Genomic DNA, 27,628 nt, shown 5'->3' on the forward strand with positions numbered 1-27,628 from the left:
GGGAGTAGGCAAGCGGAAATATAACGTTGACATTTCTTTGCAAAGGAAGACAGGCAAGGGTTCAGTGACGAAAGCAGTTCTCGTGAAATACCAATCTGGTATGGTCCCCTTTGAGCAAGTTTCTGCCACTTTCCTTATTGAAATGACGCGACGACCGTGTTTGTACGTGCACTTAGGCATTTGTATTTATGTTAGTGTGAGTGAATTTCCCGAGTGCTTTTCAAGGAGTAACTTGCTTTTGATGGCATAAAGTCAATTCAGTGGAGCTTTAGAAAGAATACTTTGTAAAAATGCATCCACTTGGACTATACAGCAAGGAATCAAAACCTGGGAGTACTTCCTGCTCAAGAGTGGGCAAATTTGCTAAACGAGTAATTAAGGAAAGTGGAGCCCCATGCAATTCTATCTAAATTCTTGTGGGTGTTTGCACGTTTCCTCCCCTGGAGTTTACAACGCTCATTGAATTTTCAAAGGGATCTATGACTCTACAAAAAAGGTTAAGAACCACTCTTCCGTACTGTGGGGTAATCAGAACAATGAAGGATAAAATACTTGCAACTACTATCTAGTTAATATGACCTCGAGCAAATTAATCAAGTCCGCGGTAGTAGAACTGGAAAGAAGAGGGAGGGGAAAGAAAGTCCGTCTTCTTAAGGTTGTGAAAATTAAAAAAAAAAAAAAAAAAAAAGTTTGTTAAGTGCTCAGCACACTGCTTGGCGCAGAGAAATCGCAGCCATTTTTACAACAAAAGCCAAGCTAGAAAGGGCATGAGTGTGGCCATTCTTCCTCTCTGAACCCTCTTCCTTCAGCAATTTAATTAACATTAATCTGTTGAACATCCACTTTGACCTAGGGAGAAGGGTTTATTCTGTACTTGAAGTTACAGAAATTTCCAACATAAGAAGAAGCAGATGGTCTCCATTTATAAAGGAGAGGGAAGGAAAAAAAATTTTTGTTAACTATCTTTTATTTTTCCTTGGCCTTCACTATCTCACTGCCCACCGCCAACCCTTCTTTGCCCAGTTTTCCCCATCTCAGGAAACGGCACTGCTGCCCCTTGCCCAAGAACCCAAACCTGGAAGATAATCTAAATGTCTCCTCTCACTCTCAACCTACAGACCAACAAGTTCGGCTCGCTGGGCGCTGAACAAGACTAACTCCTTTCCAGCCGCACTCTAGTCCAAGCCAAAATCTTAGATCTCCTGAACTACTTACTGCCTTTCAATTTCCACTCTTGCCAAGAGTGATCTTTATAAAATCTTTAAGTCCCTCAAAACCATTCTGCTTAAACCCGACACTCCACGCTGCTTGTCACTACCTGGAATTAATGTGGTTATGTTTACAGTCTCACTCCCGGTTTTTATGTAAACTCTGTGGGAGTAAGGACTTTGCTTCTCCGTCCTACATCTCTACATCCCCAGAGCCTAGAGCAGCGTATGGCCCATAAAGGAGATCAGAGGAGCAAGTACCTGGAAAGCACTACAGGACTAGAATTGGCCGACCACAGAAATTCTAAATCTGAATTTACAATCGCAGACTTTCAGAGCTGAAATAAACCTAAGTTTTCCCAGATGCATTTAACCTTTTATAGAACAAAGGGGGCTGACTGCCCACAGCCAATCAGCTACTCATTGAGGCTGCGACCTCAGTAGTCTGGGGCTTCAAGGTCCCCAACCTCCCTTGCTCCAAACCCCGCCGCCTCTTTAACCCCCGTAACTCAGCATCACCGAAAACCCGGAGAAGTGGAGTCTTCCTAGATATATGGTCTCCGGACTCCAGTCGCAAACCTGTCTGACCAGAGCGCGGAAGGCGCATGCGCAAGACCGGCATGAGGTTCCTCCCCTCCTACCTCGGCGACCTCCTCCCTGCTTCCGCCTCCAGAGTTCAGACACGTCATCCCTCGCGGCCCGGCCCTGTGGGAGGGTAGGGGGCGGGGCTCGGCCGCGGGGAGGAGCGGACCCCTTATTTCCGGCTCCGGCCTCTCCCGGAAACGCCTTTACCCGGGGTTCCCTTGGTTACCTGCCTCGGGTGTCAGCGCGGTGCTCGGGGCGTGGCTTAGGGCGATCGCCCCACCCTCTCGTCCGGGCTGCAGAATGGAGTACCTGCTTTCCGGGTAACTCTTCCTTGGACTCTGTCGTGCAGAAATTCTGGGGATTCCAGTTCCAAACTAGAAGGAAATTATTAAGTTTTCCTTTCATCATCCTTGTGTGACGCTTCCTTTCTCGAAGTACTAGTACTTCAGACTCAGCTGTAAAACTTGAAGGATATGATTTTCTCCTTTCCTCTGAGACAGATAGGATTTGATTACTCCCGTTTTAGGCTCTTAAAAATCTGACATTTGGTTTTTCCACTCCTCTCTGCCAAAATAATTTAGATAGCCTGTTCTGCGTTTCCTACGGCTTCTATGCATATTTACTCGCAAATAAAAGTACAGGATGCCTAGTTAAATTTTCACTTCAGATTAACAGTGAACAGTTTTTTTAGTGCATGTACATCCCAGATATTACGTGGGACATGCATCATTTTATCTGGCGATCCCATGTCCGTCAAGTTGCAGGAAAGACAGCTGTAGTCTGCTGATCGTATGCCTGTAAAAGAATGGGCTTCCAGGATTTTCCAGAAGATAAAAAATAACCTCGTTGTTCTTTAGTGTCTCATGTAAAACTGTGGTAGTCCAAGAGACAAAAAGGAAACCATCCATGGTCCCCTTCCCCGGTCTAAATACAGCAACTAGGAAATAGAACTGGCCCTAAATCATAGGCTCTAAAGGCAGTTCGTGGTAGTTCAGAGTCAAGGTGTAAGAAATCCTAAATTTTAAGATGAAAGAATGGTTCCCAGGACAAGACTTGATTTATAAACTAAAAGAGGAGTTGCAACCAGAAGAGGGATTATTCAGCCAGAACTCAGCCATATTCCCAGAACTTGGGAAAATGAAACCCACAGAGGCAAACACCACCAACTCTGGGAACTCTGGGAAGACAATAATGGCCTGGCCCAAAGCCTCCACATCTACAACATGGGTGGTAGCGTGTCTCTGTGATACACAGACGCATATTCTAATCATGTAGCTAATTCTATTTTGAATTTATGCCCAGCAACTAACTTTCCACTTACAATGTAGCTTGCCATGTAGTTTGCTTACAGAGAGAGAATGTTTGCTGGATTCAAGTAGCTGTTCTGTGGGATTCCTGTTGTTTTCTTTTAACAACTTTATTGAGGTGTAATTTACATACCATGTAATTCACTCAGTTTAAGTGTACAATTAAATAATTTTTAGCAAATTTACTGCGTTATGCCATCATCACCATAATACAGATTTAGACCATCCCCCAGCAAGATGACCTTTAACATTTAGTCTCCCTTTCCACACACAGCTGTAGGCAACCACAATTCTCTCTCTATAAATTTGTCTTTTCTGTCCTCTCTGGGTTTTTAAAAAAACAATTTTATTTACCCATCCATTTCTGTGTCTGTGGCTAATGTAAATTCATTCCAGAGATAGGTATGTTTTTAGTGTCCCAACAAGTACCTGTCTCAGGGTGCTAGGTTGTCCTGAAATCCCCAGTGTCAATGCCCTCCATCCAAAGGCCATCAGGAACACACCAGTGGTTGGGTTCATTACTAGTCAGATTTATTATTCAATGCAGGGAGGGAGGATGCACATCATGGAGAACCATGGGACATCTCAGTAGGAGAATATTAGAAAGGGACTCCTTGTAGGACAGGAGCTCGTGTTGGGTGACTTGGAGGAGTGTTTACAGAAGTGGAGCTTTGCTCTGGATTGGATGTTGCCACGAAGCAGGGGTAATTCTTAAGGCTGGATATCTTAATGAGCCCTATCTAGAAGGTTAGCAGGCTAGACTGAGGCTAAAGCTGTAATTGGTAAAGAAACAGCAGTCACTATTCTTAGCCAGAGTACAGGGAATGTTTGGTCATTTTGTGGTTTGGCTAATGTTTAGGTTTTATCTGTTCTTTAGACATAATTACAGAGGGGTTGTGTTTTGTCTTGATGATATTCAAAGTGGCCTTGTCTGATGTTCATGTTCTGTGAAATTGTTTATACTCAAGGCCTAGCTGTAAGTACCAGGCCAGATATTCATGTCAGGGGCTGCTGTTCTCACCAAAATAATGCCATCCACTTGTCTGGGTAACTAACTAGCTATTCACTCCTCTGTATCACTAGATATTCTAAAATGGTTCATCCTTCATCTTACAAGTGAACAACAATATTAGTACTTTATATGTATTTGCCTTCTTTCAGGAACCTGCATCTTTCGAATACAGTTTAGCAATGTTTGCTGTGCATAAAACCAACAAAGCGTTCCTATCCACAATACAAGAATTCTTATAAATCAGTTTTTCAAAGACATCTAAGTAGAAAAATGGGCAAGAGAAAGAATGTCTTAAGAGTAGTCAGTGCTCAACAAAAATGAAAACATGTTTGATCTCATTACTTATGAGAAAACAGCAAAGTAAAACTTCAGTGAGATACAGCTACAGAGCACAAGAGCTAAAATTTAAAGACTGACAACATCAAATGTTGACAAGGATGTGGTACAACTGGAAGGCACATACACTGTCAGAGAGAGTGTAAATTGGTGGGAAATTGTTTGATACACGTACTCTATTGCCCAGAAATTTCACTTCTAGACCTAACTGCCTACTTACATTCACCAAAAGACATGTTTGCTCTAATGTTTATCTACAGTGTTATGGATAGATATAATATAGTTCTACCTTAGAGTATTACACAGTGATGAAAGCAAATTACTATTAAAAATAGTAACATGTGGGGCGCCTGGATGGCTCAGTTATTAAGCGTCTGCCTTTGGCTTAGTCCTGATCCCAGAGTCCTGGGATCAAGCACCACATCGGGCTCACTGCTCTGTGACAAGCCTGCTTCTCCTTCTTCCACTACCCCTGCTTTTGTTCCCTCTCTCACTGTCTCTCTCTCTGTCAAATAAATAAATAAAATCTTTTAAAAAATAAAAAATAAATAAAAACAGTAACGTATTCATCTCATGAACATATTAAGTGAAACAGAGAATGAGAACAATTGCAGGATTCCATTTATATAAAGTTCAAAAATAGGCACAAGTAATCTATAATGTTAGAGATCAGTATAGTGGTTACCTTTTAAGAGCTTTAAAGAGGTAGAGAGTAGTAGGGCATGTAGTGAGGACTCCTCCAACACTGATAATGTTCTGTATCTTTAATCCATGTGGTAGTTACCTGGATGCAGTGACTTTGTAATAATTCAGACAGCTGTACACCTGTGATCTGTGTACTTTTTTGTATGTATTTTGTGCTTCCAAAAAAGTTAATTAAAATATATGTCATTGTGAAAAAGTTGGTAATCATTGAAGTTGGGCATTGGACCCAGGAGGGTGAGTATACCATCCATTTTCTCCACTTTTATGCATTTGAAGTTTTCCACAATAAAGGGTTTAAATATATATATATATATATACACACACACACACACACATATTTGCATATATGTATATGTATATGTGTACATATATATTTATGTATGTGTATTTTTGTATGTATATTTATTTATAAATGTTTGAGTTATACCTGGACTAGCCAATCTATTCAAAAGTGAACGTGATTTCCTAGAGACCCCAGCAAAATGAATAGAGCCATGTGATTCCTTTATAATATGCTGACTTGGAAATTAGCACATAAAGAGAAAATTCATGTGCTTAGGTGGTATTAGCCAACAAAAGCAATGTACCTAATATGTAAAAGAACAATCTGAGTGAACCTTTATATATGTGTGTGTGTGTATATATATATATATATATATATATATGTGTGTGTTATATGTATATATATTCATAGAAATACATTGAATATTATATGTATGCTATAGCAATAGAAATATATGGAAGAAAATGCAGACGATAGGACAGAACCTTTTTTTTTTTTAAAGATTTTATTTATTTGACAGCAATGACAAGCAGGCAGGGAGGCAGGCAGAGAGAGGGGGGAAGCAGGCTCCCTGCTGAGCAGAGAGCCCCATGCAGGGCTCGATCCCCCTGGGATCACAACCTGAGCTGAAGGCAGAGGCTTTAACCCACTGAGCCACCCAGGTGCCCCGACAGAACCTTTTATTACGAGCCAAATCCTATTCAAAATGAACTTAGGCTAGGATTACACATTTTTTATTTCTTGGCAATGTTTCAAATATGCTAGAAATACATGAGATTTGAATGTCATTCATGAATTGTTTCTGAAAAATGAATATATCTTTCCATATATTTTTGCTTTGGACTCCTGGCTAATGATTGGTTTGAAACTTCTGAATATCAGTAGATATATTTCACTAAAATAAAATGTTGGGCAAAGTTTTTAGAAAAACATCCATAAAAAGAAATAAAGACAAAGGGTGCCTAAAACAGCACATGATTGCGTCACAGGCATTGTAAGGCCCATCACCATGATTACCCTTAAGTAGCTGCTGAATGGGCCAAAATATACATGTTCCCCCAGAAGAAAAATATTTGAGTAATTTGGGGTCAGAATGTTTATTGAACATACAATTTGGACGAAGGGAGTTGGGGAGCATGGACCCAAGGGTGACTGTATAAAAATAATTCGATGGAGTCACCGCCTGGTCATGTTTTCCTTGAGAGCTAATTTTAGAACATAATGCTCATGTGAGATGAAATTCGCTACTATATCTGAATTACAACCACAAATAAATACTTGTTAAACATCTTAGAAACTGATATAAACCAGAAAAACCTTGTAGGCAAATAGGAACACTTGAACTTCCTCACCTTTTTCCTCTCATACCTATTTACACGGAGTGAAGTGGTTTGAATGACCAGATATCTGCCTAGGGACTTTCCTACAGTTCTGAGAGGATCTTAACTTCACTGAGCAAAAGAATTACCTTATAAGGGGCGTGCCTGGGTGGCTGAGTCAGTTAAGTCCAACTCTTGGTTTAGGCTCAGGTCGTGATCTCAGAGTCGTGAGATGGAGCCGGGTGTTGGGCTCCCAAGCTCACTGCTGAGATTCTCTCTCTCCCTCTGCCCCTCCCCCCAACTCTAAAAAAAAAGATAAATAAATGAATTATAATATAAGATGGAACACAGAACTTCATAGGGGCTGATCTTTGAAAGCTTCTTAAAGGACTTTATTTTATTTTATTATTATTATTTTTTAAAAGATTTTATTTATTTATTTGACAGAGAGAGAGACAGTGAGAGGGAACACAAGCAGGGGGAGTAGCAGAGGGAGAAGCAGGCTCCCTGCTGAGCAGAGAGCCCGATGCGGGGCTCGATCCCAGAACTCTGGGATCATGACCTGAGCCCAAGGCAGACGATGAACGACTGAGCCACCCAGGTGCCCTTTTATTTTATTTTTAAGATTTTATTTATTTATTTGAGAGACTGAGAGAGAGCACAGGCAGGGGGAGAGGGAGGGGTGGAGGGTGAAGCAGACTCCCCTGCTGAGAAGGAAGCCATCACAGGGCTCCATCCCAGGACCCTGGGATCATGACCTGAGCTGAAGGCAGATGCCTAACCTACTGAGCCACTCAGGTGTCCCTTTAAAGGACTTTTAAAGGCACTTTTGGCCTTTAAATGTTCAATTTTCACTGAATGTGCTGGGTTTGGAACCAGTCAATTCAGCCATACCACCCTGCAGTTGTGGTCTTGGCTGGGTTGCCAGATAAGATACAGGATACCCAGTTACATTTACATTTCAGATAAACAAAGAATAATATTTTCAAGCATAATTATTAAAAACTATTTGTTGTTTGTTTGTTTATTAAGTAGGTTTCACACCCAGCATATAGCCAGCCCAAGGTGGGGCTTGAACACACAACCCTGAGATCAAGACCTAAGGTCAAGAGTCAGACACTTAGGGGACACCTAGGTGGCTCAGTTGGTTAAGCATCTGCCTTCAGCTCAGGTCCTGCTCTCAGGATCCTGGGACAGAGTTCCACATGGGGCTCCTGCTCAGTGAGGAGTCTGCTTCTCCCTCCCTCTCTCTCCCTTTTTGCAAGTTCTCTCTCTTTTAAATAAATAAAATCTTAAAAAATAAAATAAAATCTTAAAGTAAATCTTTAAAAAAAATAAAGTAAAATCTTAAAAAAATCTTGAATAAAATCTTAAAAAATAAAATAAAATCTTAAAAAAAAAAGGTCAGATGCTTAACCGACTGAGCCACACAGGCACCCCTAGTGCCTTTGCAAAATCTGGCAACCCTTACACTAGTAGATCTTTCACTTACAAAGATTCACATGAGGCCTCAAGAGGGGCCCAACACCAAGGGGTGCCTGGGTGGCTCAGTGGGTTAAAGCCTCTGCCTTTGGCTCAGGTCATGATCCCAGGTCCTGGGATCGAGCCCCACATCGGGCTCTCTGCTCAGCAGGGAGCCTGCTTTCCCCTCTCTCTCTGCCTGCTTCTCTGCCTACTTGTGATCTCTGTCTGTCAAATAAATAAATCAAATCTAAAAAAAAAAAAAAAAAGAGGGGCCCGCACCATTGAGGAAGATTGAAATGAAATGCTGGGAGAAAACATTTGCAATAAAGAGTTATTATAGAATAATAAGAAAAAGATGAACCTCTAGTATATAAAAACGCACAAAGATCTTTAAAACAGAAACAAGGAAGGTGCTCAAAAATACACAAAGGGCACAAAGAGAATTCACATACACAAACACACACACAAATGTGCAAATGGCAAAAGGCACTTAAATAAATATTCAGCCCTATTTGTAATGAAATAATGACAATTTTAAAAAGATTAATTATTTTTAGAGAGAGAGCAGGATCAGGAAAGGGAGAGGGAGAGAAAAATCACAAACCAACCCCACGCTGAGCATGGAGTCTGCCATGGGGCTTGATCTCACCACCCCAAGATCAGGACCCAAGCAGAAACCAAGGGTCAGACACTTAACTGACTGCACAACCCAGGGGCCCCAAGAAGGGTATATTTTTAAAAATCAATGAGATATTTTTTAAAAGCTACCTAGGAAGCACATTTAAAAAGCAACAATAGTACCCAGTGTTATTTCATACCCTGATGATTTGACTTAAATAGCCTTTCTGGAGGACAGTTTGGCATTACGTATTTTTTTTAAAGCCTTGCAAATGTGGATAATCTGAAAAAACAATTCCACTTCTCAGGATCCGGTCCTAGGAAAATATTTAGAATGTGTGAAAAGATTTATCTCCAAGGATGTTTTTAACAGTAAAAAATAGAAAACAACATCAGTGTTCAACAGTTGAGTTTGTTAAATATATTATGATTCTATATCCACACAAGGGAGGAGTCAGCAGCCGTTAGAATTATGCTAAGAACTAATCACATGGAAAAATGTCTAAGATACATTGCTAAATGAAAGAGATACATTATAAAATAACATGCATTTTCTAATTTCAGTTTTGTTTTTAAACATGTATACCCATTGTTACAAGAATGCAAAGATAAACTACGAGTGGGAAGAAAGTATTTGTAAATTGTCTGGCTAACAAAGGACTTGATTTCAATATATAAAGAACTCTCAAAACTCAACAGTAAGAAAAAAATTTTTTTAAATGGTGAAAGATGTGAACAGACACTTTATCTAAGAGGATATGCAGACAGCAAATGAAGACGGTATGTTTAACATCATCAGTCAATAAGACAACGCAAGTTGAAGCCATGCTGAGATACCACTATGTCCCATTAGGGTGTCTAAGATTGAATGCAGCGACAATAACAAATGCTGGCAAGGATATAGGGCACCTGGCAGGCTCAGGTACTGCTGTTGAGAATGTAACAAGGTACAATGTAACAAACTAGAGAACAGTTCGGCAGTTTCTTACAAAGTAAAGGTACAGTTATCATTAAGACCCAGTAACTTTGCTCCTAGGCATTTAAACTCTAGAAAAATGAAAGCTTGGGTTCACATAAACATTTGTGTACAAATATTTATAGCAGCTCCACTCACAATGACCAGGGTGGGAGACAGCCCAAGTGCCTTTTCACCTGTAAAGGTATAAACAAACCATGATACATTTGTACAGTATTGTGGAATATTCCACAATAAAAAGTAATGAACTATTGATACACACCGCGCCTTGGATGAATTTCATACACACTGATGGAAAAAAGTCAATTTCAATGGATTACACACTCTCTGATTCTGTTTATATGACGTTTAAAAAAACCCAAATCCATGGAGACAGGAAAGTGTTTGCTAGTGCCAGGGAGTAGGGGTAAAAGAAGATATGACTATGAGGGGATAACAAGAGGAATTTGGGGGGTGGTGACAGAACTGTTGTATACCCTGATTTTGGTGGGTGTAACATAAATCTATATGTGTGTTAAAACTTATAGAAAGAAGTGCTTAAAAATGGGAATATATAAACATAGAAAAAAAGAATGAAAGGACACAATTGGGGTCTTAATTTTATTTTTTAAATTTAATTTAATTTTATTTACATTCAGTTAATTAACATATAGTGTATTATTAGTTTCGGAGGTAGAGTTCAGTGATTCATCATTTGTAAATAATACCCAGTGCTCATTATATCATGTGCCCTCCTTAATGTCCATAACCCAGTTACCCCATCCCCCACCTCCTTCCCCTCAGCAACCCATAGTTTCCTATGTTTAAGAGTCTCTTTTGGTTTGTCTCCCTCTCTGATTTCATCTTGTCTTATTTTTTCCCTCCTTTCCTCTATGCTCCTGTTTTGTTTCTTAAATTCCACATATGAATGAAATTATAGGATAATTGTCTTTCTCTGATTGGCTTGTTTCGCTTAGCATAATACCCTCTAGTTCTATCCACATTGTTGCAAATGCAAGATTTCTCTTTTTGATGGTTGAGTAATATTCCAGTGTGTGTGTGTGTGTGTGTGTGTGTGTGTGTGTGTGTGTGTACCACATCTTCTTTATTGATTCATCTGTCGATGGACATCTGGGCTCTTTCCATAGTTTGGCTATTGTGGACATTGCTGCTACAAACTTTGGGGAGGTACCCCTTCAGATCACTACATTTATATCTCTGGGGTAATTACCTAGTAGTGTAATTGCTGGGTCATAGCGTAGCTCCAGTTTTAACATCTTTGAGGAACCTCCATACTGTTTTCCAGAGTGGCTGCACCAGCTTGCATTCCCACCAGTGCATAAGACGGTTATCCTTTCTCTGCATCCTTGCCAACATTTGTTATTTCCTGATTTGTTAATTTTGGCCATTCTGACCGGTGTGAGGTATATCTCATTGTGGTTTTGATTGGTGTTTTCCTGATGCTGAGTGACGTTGAGCATTTTTTCATGTGTCTATTGGCCATTTGTTTGTTATCTTTGGAGAAATATCTGTTAATGTCTTTTGCCCATTTCTTGACTGGATTATTATTTTTTGGGTGTTGAGTTTGATAAGTTCCTTATAGATTTTTGACACTAACACTTTAACTGATAAAACATTTGCAAATATATTCCCCATTCTGTAGGTTACCTTTGGTCTTACTGACTGTACAAAAGCTTTTTATCTTGATGAAGTCCCAATAGCTCATTTTCGCCTTTGTTCCCCTTGCCTTCAGGGACATGTTTAGCCAGAACACTGTAGCCGAGCTCACAGAGGTTGCTGCCTGTGTTCTGTTCTAGGATTTTGATGGATTCCTGTCTCACATTTGGGTCTTTCATCCATTTTGAGTTTATGTTTGCATATGGTGTAAGAAAATGGTCCAGTTTCATTCTTCTGCATGTGCTGTCCAATTTTCCCAACACCATGTGTTGAAGTGGGACTGTCTTTTCTCCATTGGATATTATTTCCTGCTTTGTCGAAGATTTGTTGACCATGGAGTTGAGGGTCCATTTCTGGTTTCTTTATCCTGTTCCATTGATCTACACACACACAAATTTTACCATGGTTTATTTCCATGCAGGCAAACACAGGTGATTTCCTCCCTCTTGATTATGGCATATTTCCAGTTTTAAAAGTAATGAACAGATGTTTCATTTATGAAGAGATTTTCTTTAAATAGGTAACATATATGTAAATCTTGTTATAGGAAAACTTGAGTGATGCCGGCCATTATTTCCTATTGGTTCAGCCTTTGGAGGGCAAAGAAACTTCACTGAGTTATTGGGAAAAATATCTTTTGGATAAGATGTATCTTTTACTTATGAGAGAACTGGCAGTGCTGTCTTCACTCCACAAATCTTGTGCTTTGCCACGGACCACAGCACAAGGTGTCCTGGCCTTCTGCTGTACCATTAGGTCTCCCATTAGCATCCATTAACCAACAGATTCCACTTCATGGCATGTAGCCAGACTTTCTTGTGAAATGGAAAATGTAGGGGTAATGATGCAATACTATAGATCAAGTATTTGCTTCTTGTTCTCATCATTTTGGTTTGTCTTATAAACAGATCAGATTTTTTTTTTTTACCAACTAAGAAGCATCAGGAAACCAAGTTGTTCCAACAGCACTTGGCTTATATGATTTTGCTTTATGACACTAACCAAAGTTACGCTAGGTGAAATTTTTCAGTGGCTTTATCCAAAAATCTAGAGCAAAAAACTTACACGAAGTTCCAGGTAGGCATTTGGCCTACTTACCCATTATTTGCCCCCTCCATGACAGATGTCTGAGATCCTGACAGGAGAACCGGCTCTGAGAGCAGACCCCTAGCGGACTGTGGCAACCAACACTTCCAACCACTTCGTGGGGGGCCCAGCCTCCCTCATCTCTGCCCGCCGCAGCTACCAGCGGGAAGTGAGGCTACACGCATCCGCCAGGACAACTCGTTTCTTGAAAATCCACAGTGACTATCAAGCACTGTGCTTTTGCTTGGCAGTTTGATGGTGAGCAACTGGCTGCCTTGAGTGCTATACAACACGGGGCACGGATATTACAAAAGGCTAGAACAGACATGTTGTAATTTCTTAAGGGTTTGGCCTTGACTCCCATGAATAGTTCTGCAGCTCAAACAAAACCAAAAATGTTATCTGTTTCCACAGCTGCCCAAACATATATGTACATGCATAGGAAATGTCTCGAAGGCTTCATGCCAGCCTGCTGACAATAGTGAAGACTGGAAGTGGGGCACTTTAAATTTGTCTGGAGCTATTGAAATGTTTACATATTATATTATCTGTATACTTTAAAATTAAATCTTAGGATCCTTTTGGCGGGGAGAGAAAGATGGATAAATTCACTGTTTTGTCATTTCATAAGAGCAGATGTTCTAAAGGAGTTAAAGACAGATGAATTTGAGAGGAATGAGGGTTGTCTTCCATTCTTTCCTTAACTATGGAAGTCCAGAGGACTATATGAAACACCAAAAGAAGGAACCAGGATTCGAACAGCACTGAACAGGGGAGGTGGTTTCATAGCTGGGAAAAGAAGCTTAGAGCAATTATACGATAGGATTTGATGGCCTAGTAATACTCAAACAGTTCCCAGATTGCGTTATTTCTGCTTTTACTGTTGAGTGAATGTGAAGTGTTAGAATATTCAGAAACGGGGATGCCTGGGTGGCTCAGGTGGTTAAGCATTTGTCTTTAGCTTGGGTCATGATCTTGGGGTCCTGGGATCGAGTCCCGCATTGGGCCCCCCGCTCTATGGGGAGCCTGCTTCTCCCTATCCCTCTGCCCTCCCCCTCCCACCCCTCCACGCATGCTCTCTCTCTCACCTGCCTCTCACATAAATAAATAAAATCTTAAAAACCCAGGAACAAAGTAACTACGTGACAGAAGAAAAGAGATGAGATCTAGAGGAGAACAGATGGTGGACAGCTTATGGAGACAGGAGAGCAAGCTGGGGACGAGGGTAGAAGGAAAGAGTTCTGAATCATCCACAACCACATGAGTGTCTAGAGCTCATCTAACGGGCGATGAGACGCCAGGTGAGGCCTTTTGAGAAAGAGCCTAACTGAACCCGTGTGTCCGCTCAAGAGGAAGGTGGCAACATTTTCCTGGATAGAAAATGAAAAGAAAGGTAGGCTTCATCAACTCCCCACTGAGGGTGGATTTCAAAGGTTCCTGTTCCTGAGGGGCTTCCTGTTCAAGGAGGAAGCCAGACAAAAAAACGGTGATAATTCAGGGTGACAAATTACTCATTACTGAGGAGCTGAGAGGAGGTTGTAACCAGAGTAGCTGGGGAAGGTTTTTGGAGGGTTCCTATGACTGGGGCACAGAGGACACAGTCTGAGGAGGAGAACCAGGACTACCAGGACCAGAAAATCAGAGCTGGGGAGTCGAGGAGGTTTTAGAGGATTAGCATAATGACGAATGGTCCAAGGCCTGCCTGGAGGGACATCACAGAGGAAAAAGAGATGTTGTATATGATATTAATAACTCCCACAGGAAAGAGAAGACTGAATGAAAGAGTGAATCTTAAGAAAAAGCTGAAAGGGGAACAGCACAGGGAAGATAGTCAATGGTATTGTAATTGCGTTATATGGTGACAGATGGCAGTTTGTGGTGAGCTCCTGGTGTGACAGCCTATACCGTGGATGAGTCACTGTTTGTACAACCGAAACTAATGTAACACTGTGTGTCAACTATACTTCGATAATAATTACAAAAACCCCAGATACTGCAACAGATTGAATGCAGAAACAGATAATTGAGTTTTCCATTAAACCAGCCATAGAAGAGACCTACAAAAAGTATTTTTAAAAAGAATAAGAAAAGGCTAGAGTGGAGTCACTGTTTAGTTTTTTGAGACACTCACTTCTGAATCTGGTTCAGTGATCACTAACAGCAGAAAGGAAGCAGGAGGCTCTTTCTTCTCTTCCTCCTTCCCTTTTTCCTTCCCTCCCTCCTTCCTTCTCACCATCATTAAGGAATTCTTCTGCAGGAGAATCAAGAATGAGGATGTTTCAAGGGGACCATAACAGATAATATAATGACCTTTTATTAGGAAATTACAGTATGTGCTTCAGTACAAGAAAATGAGTCACCATGTTAGGTCAAAAGCAACCGAAGTTCACAGAAGTTACAGGGACAAATGTTCTATCAGGGAGGGAACAAGCCACTAAAATAAAATACCACAGTTATCAAATATATCCCTCTTTTAAGTATTCAGAATTTCTAAGTAAGAAAATGAGACTCCTGGGGCACCTGGGTGTCTCAGTGGGTTGAAGCTTGTGCCTTCAACTCAGGTCATGGTCTCGGGGTCCTGGGATTGAGCCCTGCATTGGGCTCTCTGCTCAGTGGGGAGCCTGCTTCCCCCTCTCTCTCTGCCTGCCTCTCTGCTTACTTGTAATCTCTCTGTCAAATAAATAAATAAAATCTTAAAAAAAAAATTAGACTCCTTGATGATTGCCCTTAAATTCTATTATTTTTTTATTCTGCATATAGTCTGACATGTTTTAATAAGAAAATAAGTAATAGAATAATTAATGTGACCCTCTTTTATATGTACACAATTGTACATTTCCCTTTATTAAAAACTTAAGATATTGTTGTCCAAGATATTACTTAAATCACATGTATACTCAATATCTCTCAAAAAACAGAATTCCAAAAATGGTGATTGGTCATTCAATATTTGAAGAAAACATGTTTGTAGAAAAATGTTCTTTCCTAATGGATTTATTCATTTAATTAATTCGTTCCTTCAGGTTCTTTGCGTGGTGCTCATTAGTAATAAACTAAAGGAAATTTACATGAAGATGAAGATTTTCTTGCTGGTTGTGTTGGCATAATAAAGCTGAATAAGCACTCGGAGCCTCAGTGGAGCTGCAGGCACAGAGTTTAAGAGAGAGATTGTATGGTGGACTAACAGAAGAGGACAAAGCCAGCTCAGAAGAATCACTTCCCTAAAATTCCCCAAAGTGAGTCTCTCCAGCTCCCTGAACTACTTTCTGTCCAATTTTAAAGGTTTCCATTCTGTTGAATGGAAAACATGAATTGAGTGAGGAGCTCTACAGGGAAGCAATGGGGTACACCAAGCAAATAGGATAGTCAATGTCTTTTAGGGGCTCATGATAAAAGGAGGAAAGAGACGTCTAATTAAGACTATAACTGGAGTGGCTCAGTTGGTTAAGTGTCTGACACTTGGTTTTTGCTCAGGTCGTGATGTTAGGGTCATGAGATCAAGCCTTGCATAGGGCTCAGCACTTGTGGAGCCTGCTTGAGATTCTCTCTCTCCCTCTGCCCCTCTCCCCTGCTCACACACACACTCTCTCTTTCTCTCTCTCTCTCAAAAAAAAAAGGATTATAATTACAGACAAGACATGGGAAGTATAGTAATCAGGGACACATAGTATAGTGGTCATTGAAGATGAAGTGATACATTCTGACCAGAAGACCTAGGAGGTCAGTGACAGTAGAATGTCAACAGTGGTTAAGATGTTGACCACTGAGGTACTGAGAGAAAAAGGAAAGAGATTCCCACACTGGACCAGGCACAGGAGTTCAAGAACACTGAATATATTGAAATATGGCTTGTCCAGTATGCCCAGCATTGGGTGCAAGATGCTGTGAAAGGGAGGAACATGTAGTAGATGGTAGTGCTAAGAAAACCAATAGGAACCATATTACAAAGTGTGTTGAAGTCTGTTTGGCTTTTATTCTTTATTATATTAGGGAGCCATTGGAGATTTCCAAGGAATGAAGCAGAATGTCATTACATGTTCATCAGAAAGCTAACTCTAGCAGTGGGATAGAGAACAAATTGACATGATAGGGTAATTTCTTATACCATGTCAAGGGCACCATTCACAGCTCAATAGAATGCAGTATGAATGGTGCCTTCTGGAGGTGTGCATGCAGAGGCCTTGAGAGTGGAGATGGGAGAGGCAGAGTGGTAGCAAGTAAGATGCTTTGATGGCAAGCCGCAGAAGCTGATTCTAACTTAAGGAAGAAAGTGTGAATTTATCAGAAGGATGGAGGCAGCTCAAAGAATTGAAAGAAAATACTGATAGAAATCAGAACTATTTCATGCATCTAATGGAGAATCTTTTGAGGACGTTGTTTGAATCTCTTTCTGTCAGTTCCAGTCTTCTTGATACTCTACTCAAGAGTCAAGTTACAGGAAGAGAGGAGGTGATTGACCTATCTTATCAGGTATTTACTCTTTGGCCAAGAGAACATAGAGGCATCCTGATTGGGAGTTCTGCCAGGACTTCAGGCAATGGCAGAGGGAGAACTGAGGTGTTGTCACCAAAGGAAGGGGTACAGATGCTGAACCAGAGTCAAAGCCAAGGGCATGAGCTATACTAGCCATGGCAGAGATGACTACATGCCCAGTAAATAACCGATTGATTTCTCTTCTATATCCAGGTGACACTATACCTAGTAAAAGGATTTATTTCCTAAGTTTCTTTATAGCTAGGGGTGGCCGTGTGACTAAATTTGCCCTGAGTCCCAAAGTTGGATGGGAACTCAACAAACAAAACCTCCCTAAAAGGAGGAAGCTACGGCAGATACGCTTTTTCTTCCCTCAGTCCTTCCTCTTATCTTCCTGAAAAGTAGACATGATGCCTAGAGCACTGTCAGCAGTTCTGGGATTGCAGAGCAGAAAGACAGAAGCTTGGGTCCTTGAGGACATTTGGAGGGCCATATTGGTACTAGTTGCACTCCCACTGCACTTCATTTATAAGAGAGAGAAAAACACTTCAATGTTTTGAAGCCTCTCTTATTTCCAGCCTTTGTTACTATTGGCTTATTTCTCTCAGGAGCCTAGCATAATCATAAAGAAGCCTGTGACTGTGAGGAAAACTGAAATTGAAGGGGTACGTGGATAAAAGGTGAGGAGAAACAGGAAAAGCCCAAGCAATAGCAAACCAGGAGAGGACAAGGTTATGGAAGCCAGGGGAAATGAGAATTTCAAGAGTTTGAGGGGAACAAAAGCCAGAAATAGACAGTGGTTTGAATGATTTATACCCCTTTGAAAAATAAATTTGGTACTTGATTACTGACAGAAACAAAGGATTAGGAAACAGAGATGGCATGTGTACCTCTAGAATTCCATTCCCAGCTAAACTATCAAGTACGAAAATAAACAATGACATTTAGGGCTTCAAAATTTTTACCACTTGCGTGGTACCTTTTCTTAAGAAGCTCCTGGAATGTGTCCTGTATAAAATGAGGGAGTAAGCCAGGAAAGAAAAAAGATATGAAAGTAGGACACGTGATACAGACTAACAGGGAAATGACTTCTCAGAACAATCAAAACAACAGGAAGCACTGTGCAGTAAGCACAAAGAGCCGTCTTTCATTCCAGATTGGAACAAGAGGATAAAGGAATTTTAAAAGAAGAAACCTAGGGGCACCTGGGTGGCTCAGTGGGTTAAAGCCTCTGCCTTCGGCTCAGGTCATGGTCTCAGGGTCCTGGGATCGAGCCCCGCATCGGGTTCTCTCTGCTCAGCGGGGAGCCTGCTTCCCCCTCTCTCTCTGCCTGCCTCTCTACTTGTGATCTCTCACTGTCAAATAAATAAATAAAATCTTTAAAAAAAAAAAAAAAAAGAAGAAACCTAGGTGGGGGAGGGGCTACATGGGTGATGGGCATTAAGGAGGGCACTTGTGGTGAGCACTGGGTATTAGAAGTAAGTGATGAATCACTGAATTCTACTCCTGAAACCAATATTACAGTATATGTTAATTAACTATAATTTAATAAAAATTTGGAAAAAAATAAAAAGTTAGAGAAATGATTTCTATGTGTAGGACTATTGGAGTTTGGAAGAAAAATTAACATAGGGACATAGAAAACTAAGCAGATGGAGAGATAATTTAGTTGTTAATTTGAGAACAATCAGTTTTGTAGTAAAGGAATTTATTACAATGCTCATGTGGTTCAACAGGAAGGAAAACTTATATTGTCCTAATGTAGAGTCCATATATTAATTTAAGCAATGCAAACTGTTATAATGGGAGGATTGTGAAGTGTATGTGTTTATAATGATATAAGAAAGAATAATACTGATTGATCATGATAGAAGCCAATTGATACCATCTCACTAGAAAAAAAGAGTTAATTCATCATAAACATATTGTTTAGAAATTTGGGCATAAATACCAGATAAAATAATTAGGAAAGTTGAAAGTGGCTGCCTCTGGGAGTTTGGAAGACAATGGTAACCAAGCGAGACAGAGTTCTTGCCCTTGTGGAGAATGGAAGTTAGTGGGAATAACACACAACTATAGAAAAGGTTAATAATGTTATAAGAGAACGTATAGGAAGTATAGGAAGCAAATGGGCCAGTTGGGATACAATGGATCTGTTTTATTGGGTTTTATGTTAAACTGGGCTTTACCAAAAACCGTATTTGTTTCTATCGTTACTGCTGGAAAACTTTACCAAAAGAATCTGTTGCTGTTCAAAATCTTGACTGTGGGTGGGTACATGAACACACACAGGTGATAAAATCGTGAACTAAATACCCACAGGAGCATAAGTAAAACAAAATTGAAGAAGATGGGTGGATTGTGCCTATGCCAAATACTGGTGGGAATATTACACTCTAATTTTGCTACATACTACCACTGAACCTGGTTGAGTAGATATTGGATCTCTCGGTTACTTCTAACGTAAATCGATCACTATCTCAATAAAAATTTCAGTTAAAAAATGTAGTATTGGTTTTACGGATTCAAGATCTTCCAGGTTGCAAGGAACAAGGGCACATTCAAAGTAGCTCAGGTAATAGTACAGAGTGAGCACAAGTGTTTCCATATTAAATATAGCTGGCTTCAAAGGAAATTATAACAGTACTCAAGTCATCAGATAGTAATTCGGAAGACACGAAAGTTGAGAGTCTGTAGTCCCCTAGGTTAGGGCCCTGTTCTTGTGGATAATTATCAGTGTCTCCACATCTAGTGCTCCTGCTATGACTGCTCAGTCAACTCACTGAACCTTCATTCCCTAAGAGAAGACCAAAGTGATTTATCCCTCACTGTCCATGAGAGGATGCTTATGATGGTCAGAATTCTTGGTCACATGCCATAAACTCTGTAAATTTTCCAGTGGTCCTGTTACAAAGCATTCTCAAACCGGGTTGCTTAAATAACAGAAATTTAATATCTTGTAGTTACAGAGTCTAGGAGTCCTAGATCAAGATGGAGACAGGGTTGGTTCTTTCTGAAGGCTGCCAAGAAAGGGTTGGTTCCAGACTATTCTCCTTGGCTTCTCATTGGCTGTCTTCATGTTCATACGGTGTTCACTCTATAAATTCAGTCTGTGACTGAATTTTTATAAGGATACCAGTTGTATTTGATTAGGGCCCGGCCCATCCTAATGATGTCATCTTAACTAATTATATCTGCAAGGACCCTATTTCCAAATAAGCCCACGTTCTGAAGTTCCAGGGCTTTGGGCTTCAACATGTGAATTTTGGGTGGACATGATTCAGCTGATAACACAAACCTAGATCAAAAGAGTTTAAAAGGGGATATTATTGTACAAATGCAGGACACACAGGGGTCTCAGGAGCAGTGGGAATCGGCGCCTGGAAGACCACCTTGACTCTGTCCTCTACTTCTACATCACAGCTCTACTTCTCTTTCAGAGTTTACTGGCACGGGGCAGGGAACATGATGATGGATGTCTCCAGAGATCTACGTTTCTATCTTCAGAGAGAAAATGAATCTTAGACTCACAATTCTAAATTAAAATATTTCAGGACAAAGCTTGTGATTGGTCCAACATGGTTTCCCCCCCCCCCCATTGCTATGGTCACAATTCTTGCTAAATATGAGCCACATGGTCTGAAGCCATGTTTTTTTCAGAAGAAGGGAGTATTTTTTTGTAGGCCAAATGAAAGATACCCATTACCTTGTCTCTGCTGAGTCAAGGCCACCTCCAAAGCTACCTCCTGCTGTTGGACTAGGCCCCTCATAATGGTCTAACCAGTGTGGCCAGGGTCCCAGTGTGCTGTGACACCGAATGGTACCAAGCAAGCTCTTTAGTAGAGCTCTGTGGTCAAGGTAAGCATTCAAGGTTTTCTCAAAACTGGACAGTATTAGTTAGGAGGCCCATTAAACAGATGTAGATACAGATCCAGATATAATGGCAAGTATAAATGGCAACAATCCCAGAATAACATATAAGCTGTGGGGTTTTTATAAAACAAGTTTCTAATAGCTTTTTTCCTTATATATTTGTTCTCTCTAAAGTCAAATGTAGAGGAGAATAGCCGAGTTAATTGGGCATTGTGTATGTTACATTCTCCAGTTCATTAAGGGTCCTTATTCTGAAAGTTTGTAGATGACTTAAGACTGTATACTGGGTAGAAAACCAAACCAAACACCACATTTCCAGAAAACTTTTGCCCACACAAACACCTGCATGCAAATGTCAATAGTAGCTTTATTCTGAGTTGTCAAAACTTAGAAATAGCCAGAATGTCCTACAATAGGTGAACAGAGAAATAAACTGTCATACATTAAGACTATGTAATGATAAAAAGAAATGAGCCATCAAGCCATGAAGACATGGAGGAAACTCAAACATGGCTAAGTGAAAGAAGCCAATCTAAAAAGTCACCATCCTGTATGATTCCAACTACAGGACATTCTAGAAAAAGCAAAAACTTTAAAGACAGTAAAAAGATCAGCCATATCAAAGATAAACAAGGCTGGGTGCTAGCTCCAGTGGTAAGGACAGATTTCGAACAATTGCAAAGGGGAAGCGAAACTAGAGTGGACTGAACTCAACCTTAATCTGTGCAGAGGTGGCTGGCATTTTAGGGAGAGAAGGAGGGGGAGGGAAGGAAGAGTACGAAGTGAAAAATTACAAAAAACGAGAATGGGGGAGTTAATCCATATAAAACCCATCTGGGTTTGCTAACTGGAGTTTGTGGAAGGTAGGCTCCTACCCTCCCACAGAGGACAGGGGCTAGGGCCCCTATCTTCAGATGTTGGCTGAAACAGTCAATTCTTTAGGGAGCCTTGAATTTTCTCAGGCAGGTACTTTAAGGGGGGCTAGGGTGATCCTTGGGATGCTGTCATGAGCCGTTAGCGACTACATTAGTGTTTGTTCCAGTCTTCACAGTCAAGAAAGAGCTCAGAGGAGCCTGGTGAGGGTTTAGACAGAATTATTGGCAGTGGTTCCCACGTCTTTCTTTGGTGGGGAGGGAGAGAGGGATCAACAGGTGGAAGACAGGGGACTTTTAGGGCAGTGAAACAATTCTGAATTCTGTATGATACCATCATGGGAGGAACCTGTCATACATTTGTTAAAACCCGCAGAGTGTGTAATACCAAGAGTGGAACTAATGTGAACTACAGACTTCCGCTAATCATAATGTATCAACGCCGGCTCATCCATGGTACGAAATGGACCACACCAATACAGGGTGTTCATAACAGGGAAGGGGTGTATGGGGAGGTGAGGGATATGCAAGGATGCTGGGTACTTGTGGTTCATTTTTTCTGTCACCCTAAAACTGCTCTAAAAATGAATCAATGGATTTAAAAAGGGATTTTTCAGATGAAAATTTTTCATTATTTTTTCAGTATTTTCAAAAACATTTTTCAAAAATTTTCAGTATTTTTTCATTAGGTTTGAGATGAATCATTGAACGTGCAGTGAGTTCTACCGTTCTACTTAACACAACACGTTCCAGACTCGAGCCACTTTAGCACACTACGTGTAAAGGAAAAGTTATTACTGAAGAGTGGATTGCTTCAAATCTAACGCATGATGTTAAAAACATCTAAAGCAGAAGGTGAGGGGGCACCTCCGTGGCTGAGTATGTCCTGCGACCGACTCTGAGTTTCTCCTGGGGTCTGATCTCGGGGTAGTGAGATCGAGCCTGTGCAGGGGCGAGTGCGGTGCTGGGCGGGGAGTTTGCTTGGGTTTCTCTCTCCCTCCGCCCCCACCCCCACCCCCACCATGCTCTCGCTCTCGAATATATAAATAAATCTTAAAAAAAAAAAAATAAAGTAGAAGGTAGCCTTCTGCACCCCGCCAGCCCCTCTCCTGCTCCGCACCGCCCCCCTGACCTGAACTGCCCTTCTTAATTTGGTCCTCACAAAAACTTTGTGATAGCATGTGATAAAAAGCAGGGAAGCTTTAACACTGCCTGCTCAGGGAGCCAGTGCTGTGCAGCCTCTGGGGACAGCTCTGGGGACAGTTTTCCATATGTGATTTGCCCGAATTTCCATGGGAAACAACCCAAAAGGCACCTATTCAACGCCTGGCACCGAGGAGGCCCTGAAGGAAAGACACTGTTCCTCTATTCCCCATAAGGAATATTTGGAAACAGACATCTTTATTTAAGGTAAAGCATTTTTAAATGCGCTCAGACAAAAAGATGAAAGATTCTGTAAGGGGGAAAAAGAAGTGCTTTTCCAGGGGCGCCTGGGTGGCTCAGTGGATTAAAGCCTCTGCCTTCAGCTCAGGTCATGATCCCAGGGTCCTGGGATCGAGCCCCGCATCGAGCCCCGCATCGAGCCCCGCATCGAGCCCCGCATCGAGCCCCGCATCGAGCCCCGCATCGGGCTCTCCGCTCAGCGGGGAGCCTGCTTCCTCCTCTCTCTCTGCCCGCCTCTCTGCCTGCTTGTGATCTCTGTCTGTCAAATAAATAAATAAAATCTTAAAAAAAAAAAAAAAAAGAAGTGTTTTTCCAGAAACTGAGGGTAGTTGCTGAGGAGATAGCTGACTTCCTTCCTTATTTCCAGGGACTAACTTTATTACGACATTAGCAAACCCGGTCCCAGGAAAACAGCCTTTGAATGAAAACCCCCAGTACTTGGTGAACGTTAAGTAGGGTGCCCTATTTGTGTAATGACTCAGATTCGATATCCAGCTGTCAGTAATGTTAGTGTTTGTTCGGTTTCATGAAATCTTTTGTTGACTTATGCATTCTGGTTCAGATTTTGTTCGTTTTTTGTTTTATTTGAATTTTTTCCATTCTCCACCTGTTTGTGGGTAAGTTTTTATGGCTGGTGTGGGATTCTTTATTTTACACATTTACTGTTAGTTCATGCTTGAAATTTGATGAAGGAAATTGAGCTGTGCTATCCCCTGCCTTACAAGTGGGAGAACCTAGGTAAATTGTGTGTGACAAACCAGGACCAGCAGAAGTACTGGGGAAACAAGATGGGAAAAGAGAGGTAATTATCTAAAATTAGATCAAGTAAAAACCGCTCTGTTAGGTAAATCCTGTTGCTAAATTACCCACAGCAAGCTAAGCATGGGATAATACTGTGTTCCATTAAAAAAAAGAATTTGAAAGCCTTAGCAACAAGAAGTGTTTGTATACCTAGTGTTATCAAGCCCTCTCTTATTTTTCTTTATTACTTTGCCAGCTTGAAAGAAAGACAGGGGAAAGTATAGAGACCATTGATTTAGGGTATGGAAAAGAACCCATTAAAAAAAAAATGTTCTCATAAGCACACAAATAAATCACTCTGAGATCAAGAGATGTTTCTGAGAAATTAGTGATCTTTTTCTAGAACTTAATGGGACAGGCTATGTTTTCAAAACCAACCATTTGTTCTAGTTGTCCTCCTTTAATTGTAGTGTTAGTGCTTTCACAAACAGCTTTGGGGTGTCATGGGGATTGGGTTCCCCAAGAAAAGGCCCATAAAACAAGTAATGCAGAACCAAAGGACCGGGGATCTTGGCAAAGTTGTAATTACAGCTGTTTGTGAAATTCTGTTTGTGAAATTCTGTTTGTGAAATTCCCCCAGGGCTATAAGTTGAGCCCAGTAGGAGAATTGTGAACCATACGCTTTGTCTAGCTATCAGGCACCTGTTGTGGAAATCTGCAGGCAGCGGAAGGTCCCAATAAATGCGGAGAGAGGACACTGTATTGTCTTTCTTTTTTCTCTCTCTTCTCCCCACACCTACCACGCATAATTTTTATAGACAAGATATCTGGCTTAAATCAAAGGAGGATCTAACAAATCATTACAATAGGAATTTTGAAGACCAATTTGGCAAAATGCTTCTGATGTAATGTGACTCAAAAGAAGCAAGACACAAAAATGAACTTGGCTGGGATTACAACTGTGTCATAATTGTGGGTATGTACAAACAAGTTCTCCCGGATAGCAGGTAAAAATAAAAACATCTACTCTCTAGGGAGATTGAAAGAAATCTTTCAGGTGGATTTGTCTTAATCTTGCTGTGGTGGGTGCAAATGAAAAAGAAAAGAAAAATAAAGGCAGGAATGACATTCAAAATATGAAATAACCACTATTATATCCCGTGGAGGCCGGTCCACCAAGCAGCTGCCATCATTACGGAGTGTGCCAGATGGCTGCAGTTAAATACAGCCTCGGGAAGCCAAATCGGCAATGGTCATTTTCTCACGGGTCTGGAGGTTTACAAATGGGGTGGGAGCTGCTTTCAGCCCCTCCTGATGCCTTTCCTGGGGCCAAAGTGGTAAATGGGCGGATGAACCTGGTGCTTGTTACCAACCAGTTCTGTAGTATTTATTTCCATGTTTTAGCAACTGGTGCAACTGTGACAGCTGACGGGAGTCCTGATTAAGAACTACCCTGGGAGCACCTGGGGGGCTCAGTCAGTTAAGCATCTGCCTTTGGCCCAGGTCATGAGCCCAGGGGCCTGGGATTGAGCCCCTGGTTGGGCTCCCTGTTTAGTGGGGAGCCCGCTTTTCTCTCTCCCTCTGCGGCTCCCCCTGCTTGTGCTCGCTCACTCTCTCTCTCTCAAATAAATAAGTAAAATCAAAAGAGAGAGAGGGAACTATCCTGAGAGAGGGGTGCCTGGGTGGCTCAGTGGGTTAAGCATCAGACTCTTGGTTTCTGCTCAGATCATAATCTCACAGTTGTGAGAGGAAACCCTGCACTGGGCTCCGTGCTCAACGTGGCATCTGCTTCAGATTCCTTCTCCCTCTGTCCCTCCCCACTGGTGCACACACTCACTCTCTTTCTCTCTCTCAAATAAATAAATAAAACCTTTAAAAAAAGAACTATCCTGAAAGAGCAGAGAGGAGATAACGTTTGTAAAGGCTTTCATCATAATGCCTAGTGCTTGGTACATACTCCATAGTTGTTGGGTGTTGTAATCATGTAGCATTCCTGATTACACTTTTATTCTTATTAATAAGCAAAACACACACACACACACACACACACACACACACACACGGGATGTGAGATTAAGATCCAGTATCTCTTCCTCTTCTTATAAGGGTGATAATTCCATCATGAGGATCCTGCCTTCTTGAGTTAATCTAAACCCAATTACCTCCAAAGTTGCCATCTCCAAACACAATTGGAGGTTAGGGCTTCAACATATGAATTTTGAGATATACAAACATTCAGCCCGCAATACAGATCCCATGCAGGAATCTTACAGGGATAGCCACATAGATCAAAGTGAGCTCTAACATCCACTGGCCCATAAAGTCATTTATTTACACACATATCCATCCTTCCTCCGTCCACGCACGCATCCATCCGTATAATAAACATTTGCTGATCATCTATCCTATCTCAGAAGAACTCACTGTCTAATCGGGAAAATAAGTGATACCCTATGTATTCTAAATGCTACAACAGAACATTCTAAATGCTAAACAAGATCTATGGGAACTCAATGAGAAAGAAGACTCATATTAATTGAGAATGGCATCAACTTCTTTACCAATTTATCTACCTTCGTCCACACTAAGAATTACATTTCTAGTTCCAAAGTGAAATTAGAATCAGGTTATTTTTCCTCCAAAGTGCCTCTCATCCTTCTAAGATGCGGTGGGAAAGAAGGGGTAAAATTCATCCGGAGCCGAAGAAGGCGATAAAGGTTACATCTTCTAACCATCAGTGCACGTTGAGAATGGAGAGAGACCATTTCTTCAGGAGACCTGCTTCCGTCCTTCTCTGGTTAGTGGAGGAATGTTGCACTCAACAAAGAACATCATCAAGATGCCCTTGGGGTGTCCTGCTGAGATGGACTTTGGGTCTTCCCTCTTAAGGGTCAGCTGGGAGGAGCCCTGGGTCTTATGAGGAGTGGTCCATGAGGCACTCTGGCTGGCATTATGAATCCATAGAGAATAGGCAGGCAATTAGAAGCTGCCCAGAAAAAACATGCAACCAGCTCCTTAAACCATTCAGCTAAAAGCTAATCACATATTTAGATTTTAAAAAGTATAACTGCCAAATCTAAAAGCTTCATTATAATCAAGTTGTAACAGCAAACCTCCTACCTAGAGGCTTCAAATAATTTGAGGATACTCTAGTAACCAGAGGAAAAACAGCTCATCATAAACAGGTATCTGTTTTGTGGACATAAGGATGCTATCCTTGGAAACCCTTACTAAGACACTGGTCTATGAGAGAGGTATGATTAATCCCGTATCATAGATAAAGGAAATAAGGCTCAGAAAGTAAATTTGCTCAGTGGACACCCTTCTCTGGAATAAGCCTGTCTTGATCCTCTCTCTTTCTCTCTAAATTTTTTATTTATGAAAAATCTCAAATTACACATAGACTGGGAGAAAGTACAAGAAATTTCCATGTACGTATCACCTAGCTTCATCAGTCACCAACTAGTGGTCTCTCTTGTTTCATAAAGTACTAACCAGCCAAATGAAGGAGTATATTATGTCTCTTATTGACTCTCCATCGCTTAACAAAATCTGGGAATATTAACATGATTCTTCAGCCTGTTCCTCAGAGATGAATTTTCCAAATGTCTGAGCATTTCTGGAACTCTATTCGATCTTAGGGGCAGATACAGAAGTGCCGTATGGGACCC

At 41.0% G+C, this 27,628-nt stretch overlaps 1 long non-coding RNA gene across 1 annotated transcript; it reads left to right on the top strand.

The window, feature by feature from the left end:
- Window positions 1–5,022: 5,022 nt before the first annotated feature.
- On the top strand, window positions 5,023–18,256 carry LOC116871530. The gene is made up of 3 exons (XR_004383416.1): window positions 5,023–5,160; window positions 16,515–16,517; window positions 18,228–18,256. It is a non-coding gene; the product is annotated as an uncharacterized LOC116871530 (long non-coding RNA).
- The last annotated feature ends 9,372 nt before the right edge of the window (window positions 18,257–27,628 follow it).

The sequence above is a fragment of the Lontra canadensis genome, unplaced genomic scaffold (genome assembly GCF_010015895.1).
Source record: "Lontra canadensis isolate GAN:19392208 unplaced genomic scaffold, GSC_riverotter_1.0 scaffold26, whole genome shotgun sequence".
Classification (NCBI taxonomy): Eukaryota; Metazoa; Chordata; class Mammalia; order Carnivora; family Mustelidae; genus Lontra; species Lontra canadensis.